The 6,000-nt window shown below is 35.0% G+C and overlaps 1 protein-coding gene across 2 annotated transcripts in view; it reads right to left on the reverse strand.

Moving 5' to 3' along the window:
* Positions 1-4,895, reverse strand: part of LOC111043328 (gamma-1-syntrophin) — a 127,159-nt gene extending 122,264 nt beyond the window's left edge. The window contains exon 1 of one of the 2 annotated variants that reach the window (XM_039420752.1): positions 4,652-4,895. The gene's annotated coding sequence lies outside the window, so the exon portion shown is untranslated. The remainder of the gene's footprint in view (positions 1-4,651) is intronic. The other variant, XM_039420738.1, reaches the window with a different exon arrangement.
* Positions 4,896-6,000: the final 1,105 nt, after the last annotated feature.

The raw sequence follows: 6,000 nt of genomic DNA on the forward strand, positions 1-6,000 counted from the left end.
CTTGAACGGTTATTGAAATACAAGCTATATAGCAAGACTCTGAACATTTTAGCGGCCATCTTGTTTCCGAGGTGTTTACCAGTGATTTCGACTTATCATCATCACGATCCTTATTATGTTAGACCTAACGAAGAAATTGAGACATCTTCCACGGCTCTTACCCAAAAATGACCACGGAATGTCATTTGCGCCTGGACTAATAATTGAGATAGAATATTTTGTTAATTAATGCAATTTTAGCATTGCTAAATTGGTAAAATGCTAAATGTTGTATTGTTGTCTGACAATGTTTATGTTAAATGTTCTATTGATAATGTTGTATTGTTCAACATTGTTAAAAAACAAAATTTGGCAACGTTACGGAGCTGGAAAAGGATAGAGCTATCTGCTTTGTCGATTGATAGAAAAGTATAGCAACAAAAATCAAATACTGTCATTATAACTTGGACCTCACTATAGGTAGGTGCATGTGTAGATCTTTTGATTGTCTAGCTATTGATTGTCACTTGTTATTGTTGCAGACGTTCAAAGAATGCAGACGGAGGAAGCGCAATGATGTGAGCGTGAGCATGACGTCATTGAACAGCGGCGAGTCTCAGACGAGCAGCGTCGAGTCCTTTGACAATTATGTCAACCGAAGGATAGAAATGGACGATAAATATCCGTTTGAGCCTCGCTGGTGACTATCGAGTCGTGAAAACCAAATCTATCTCTGTCAAAGGGTGCGAAATTATCAATAAGTATCCAATTCCACAATATTGAATAATTGAGAATGGAATTTCCTCTTTTGTTCAATGATCAAAAACATTCTATTAAGGTTCTCTGAGAAGTTTCATATCATTATTAATAAATCGTTATTCCATTATATGATTGGTTAGAGTTCTTCCTACAAACGTTTCTTTCAATAGACTTTTAAAAACTTCAAATTACAATGAGCTTAAATCCCAATAGATTCCTATTTATTAGACAGAATCAGTATTGAGTGTTATTAAATTGTGTTAAAAATGTTCTAGTCTAGGGACCAATGATTTCATTTTCAAGTAAACTAATATAAACTGTGATCTTTATGAAGTGATTTATTCAATTTCGAAAGCTTATATTTCTAATGAAATGCTTCCTGTTGACATTTGAGACAAATTTAATGATATGTAGATATAATATTGTGAATGCCTGTACATTGTTACTTGTAAATAATAAGAAAGATAGATGTTGAAACTGTGGAATCCTCCTTTCTTCATCAATCCCTCGGATCTTCAATCACATTCTCATATAGCACTGAATTTATTTGAGTTTATTTCATTAATAATTATTGTTAATTATTGTTCTATGGCAATGGAATCATTCACAATAACTTGTTTGGTCTTGATAGAGTACAAGCTCACGATTGGTCTTGTACTCGTACGATTGATAGCTTTATTGTTGTGAATATTATGTGACTGTATGGATGCATTTGTACAATGAACAAATAAATTTGAATTGGAAATTTAGTCAATGGATTTCAAGTTCAAGTTTGATTAAGTTTCTCAAGAATTAAGTATCATGGTATTAAGTCTCTCAAGTTGAAACTACTGTGCCAAGAAAAAACATTAAAAAAACACTATCACTCACATCAGATGAGATGGTATATTATGTTTGATGCCCTAGTTGTTGGAGCTTTGAATCATCATTTCTTGAATGATGTCTTCCACAAGTTGGGGTTTCCATTTGGAGGACATAAGTCATCATTTCCTCCATCTTATAATTCGAAGATAGAGTGCTAAGAGCTGCAAGTCATCAAGTAAACAAGTAAGTTTCTGTTGTGTTCTCTGGGGATGATGCTGATTACAAGTATGACTGTTCTCACTGCTCACTATGCAGTTTATTATTCTCCTGGGCACAGTATTTATGTTGGACGCAAACTTTGGAGCCCAGCCAGTTCTCATTCAACCCTATCAATTCCCTCCACGGTAATGCATAATAGCTGCTTGGTCCGTAATATTATAATAAGGCTACGTTGAACCAGATTGTAAATTCTAAAGACACGCTCAAAGAGAATGAGTAATGTTGAAAGGCTTCATAACTGAAAATGTTCCACATTTTGAAGATTAAATTTAAGCTATTCACAATTATTATTGATAACATCTAACATCATGCCTGCAATTAGCATTTTCAAATAAAAATACAAAAATAATAACTTAGAAAGTAAGTTACTGAAGTTTTATAATCTTCCAATCTAATAATTCGAAAAGGCTAATATTCAATTACTTGAATATCAGCAGTACAGTTTATAAAAATACCGGTATTTTCTTAATCTGATGAAATTCAATTATCAAATCGATCAGAATACAGTACTTTTTATCTTTTTCTACTTTGACTCTTCAAGGTAGAGGACTCTTCAAGGATTTCTATCTATCTTATTTCAATATTGATTTTATCTGAGTAGCTTTGCGTCAGATTAAATCTGGATAACTATCAGTACCAGTGGCGCCATTTCACCAAGCTGCTATTGATGGGGGGGGGGGGTCAAAAACCAGGAGGTATCCAAAGGTCCTTGGCTTCTCCCATAAATATTACATTCGAAGATGTTATTATATGCTTCATTATTTCTAGTTTTATACAAATGTGGTTGAAGTATCAATACAAACTATTAGTAGTGTTATAGATTGAATCATGCAATATAAAATACAAAACAAATAGTTTCGGTTGCTTAATCCATTTTCAAGTTTTTAAAAACTAGTTTTTTTTTTGTTTTCTATAATAATTAAAAAGTGTTTTTTAAGGGTAATGGTATTTTTTTCAACTAATCATAATTTTAGTTCAGTAGGACTTGGAAAGACCATCTTTTGTTTTCACATAATCTACTGAGTAGGATTCAACATTGATTGATCTTCCGAATTCCGGTCAATGAATTCATCACCAAAATATATTCTACTGGGGGAATGGTAGTCCAGTGATAAATCGGTAGAAGACGCTTAATATCATTTGAATATTTAAGCTACATTCTGATTGACGAATATGATTGAGATATTTTTCACATTCTTGTAACATGAACATAATACCTCAACTATACTTTACATATACTGCACAATTCTAGAAGAATTTCCTCAATTTGAGATATTAAAATTACCTGCCAAATTTCCAAGAGAGAAGAATGTTTTTTATACTGTTATCATAAATATGCAGTGCAATGTGTTGAATTAACATGGAGCTCTACTGGGTCGGCGATAGCAGCTCGCACGTAGCTTTGATATGGTTCTTCTTTCCTATTCGAATGAAGAACAAAATGTAGAACAAAGAAGAGTCAAACGAACAACGAAGAGCGTTCATCCACTCACTGACTAGGGAAGACCTGGGGAATAGGACTGTGGAAGATATCCAAACTGTGCGATGGAAAAACTTGATGATATGATGAGCAGAGAACACACTTGGAAGAACCAAGAGAACGGGGGTTTGAACTTACTTATAAATAAATGAATCAGACTCAATCAAATAATTGACGACAGACAGACTGACTGATTTGTTCGATCATTTTGTTCTTAAAAAATGTTCATAAAAAGGCGTTGAATTAACACTCTTGTTATTTATGAATGAAATTCGACTGAGAACATCTTAATTGCTCAGTGAAATAAATACTTGCTTATAAATTGTACATGAGGAAAAAGAAAATCGGCCTACGGGCAATTAGCATACTATTTGATATAGTTATTCTGGCTCTACTATCATTTATTTATAAGTTTAAAACACCTTTCTCGTGGTTCGAAACTCTTCCAACTGTGTTTCTTCCTCATCATTATCATCATCAAAATTTTCCCATCGCATACTCACAAGTCCAGCTTGGACATCTTCCTCAGGCAAAATTATTATTAGTGAATCGCTCCCAGTTGATACACTTTTATCGATATATATACCACCAATATTTGAACATAATAATTTTCTTTGCATCGTCACCCATACCCCCACGCTGGAATATGAAGCTCATATGGGATACATAAAAAACATTGAAATACATCATTCCTTACGTGTAACGTTTATTCGTGAGCAGAGAGAAGGTACGTGACCCTTACAGGCCATAATTCACACATAGGTTCAGTATCGTATTAAACGATTTATGTTCAGTAAGCTAGAAAACGTTACTACTCCGGGATATTGAAGGTGATGGTAATCTCATATAATTCAACCCAACAAACGTATTATTGTGAATTTTGTGGCTCCAATCAGTTTAAGTAAATGTATCCATTGATTTCCATTGCTGTTTTTATATCACTATAATTCGATTATCAGGATGGTTTCGAGTGATAATAAATGGAACATAGATACTCTAAACAAGGTTTATTATTGATGTGATGAGTATGATGAGTATTGATGTGATGTGATGACTATTTCTTATCTGTTACTGGCAGTGGATTACCACTGCGTAAATTTCAGTTATTTTTCTACATTAAATAATTTCTTCTGACGTCAATCGAATGATAGAGATAAAAAAACGTTACAATAGTCTCGAAGAAACAAGAAAGATTCAGGTCAATCAAGAGTAACCTATATATTCCCATCTCTTTGATCCGTTTTCGCGCGGAAACCATCAGTTGTTGGCGCCAGTCCTTGGTGAAATGCCAGATTAACCTGATACAAAAGAGCTCTAATTTCGAGTGGGTATCAATATACTATGACTTACCTGTCAGGATGAACCTGAAGCAGTGAGCGGTGTCCTAGGGCTGACCTGTCGACGAGAAGGAGACGGCAACAGCAGCTGCAGCAGCACGCTGAAGGCGGTACAGTGAGGTTGACTGGACTGAGGGCCTCCGAACCCGCGAGAGGCGGTTCCGCCGCCCCAAACCGAGGGGCGGCTGCGCACCGCCCCCTCTGGAGGCCCCCTTGGAGTCAGCGGCAGAGAATGCGATCGATGACCGCCTGTTTTCGCCCCCGGCACTCACTCGCATTACTGACCTCTATTCCTGTTCTTTATCTTCTATTCTCGAACAGAAATTAACACACATTCATTAAACAATTAATATTATTGTTATAGCTACTACATATAACGTAACTACAGGAAATTTACATGTAAAACAGCGTCATTAGAGCGAAGTATCTCCCAGCTGAACTCATGAGGTACTGGGGTCACCCACATAAATAAGGATTAGTATGCATAAGAATGAGCTTATTCCATTGCAAAATTTTACACATACGAGTCATATTATACCGTTATAATAATTATAGAGATAAGTTGTTCATGTGTATTCTTTTATATTAAAATAATTCTGCAAACTTATGACAGTCACTGTGAACGTAAACTACTGGGCCAAATTAAATGCGGTTTATTCAGAACAAAAGATGAGCGGTCCTATATTAATAGGTTTCATTAGTATTTTGAGACGATACATCTATAGAAAAAATTTATTATATGAATAAAGCAGTCTGCGTTTTGCGTTTATTTGTACTAGTCCCTTCTCTGCAAGATATTCATATATTTCAATAACAAGTGATTTTTTGGCTTGCCCTCAGTGTGAGTAAACTAGATTATGAAAGCATAGTGATGTAGTAGAAATAAGTATAGTCCTCAATGATAAAAACTATACTGGTTCATTCAAAGAAGTGGCGTATTCTGATGAAAATTACTCTCGTTGATCATAACTGGGAAATGTTAAAGGGTAGGCTCACTCTCTGGAAAAAGCTGTTGGAACATTGTTTCAGGGTATGAGCCACTACCGGCAGTCACACGTTTCAGCCACATGCATGCAATTAAATAAAATTATAATCAACAAAAGCTATTATGCTATATTGAACTTTTAATGATAATTGATGGTAAAAAGTAATGAAATTGCCAATTGTTGTGACTCAGCCTCAATAATATCACTGACTGATATGGCCACAAAAAATAAGATCTCATACGGGGGAGGATGCATCCCTCCTGGATACGCCAACTGATATAGAAATAATTGAAAAATCCATTTGTGCAATATGAATTGGAAAACATGACTAGTAGTTCTGTGAACAGTAGACCTCGCGCTCAGTGAGTTACATTGA

The sequence above is a fragment of the Nilaparvata lugens genome, chromosome 1 (genome assembly GCF_014356525.2).
Source record: "Nilaparvata lugens isolate BPH chromosome 1, ASM1435652v1, whole genome shotgun sequence".
Taxonomy (NCBI): Eukaryota; Metazoa; Arthropoda; class Insecta; order Hemiptera; family Delphacidae; genus Nilaparvata; species Nilaparvata lugens.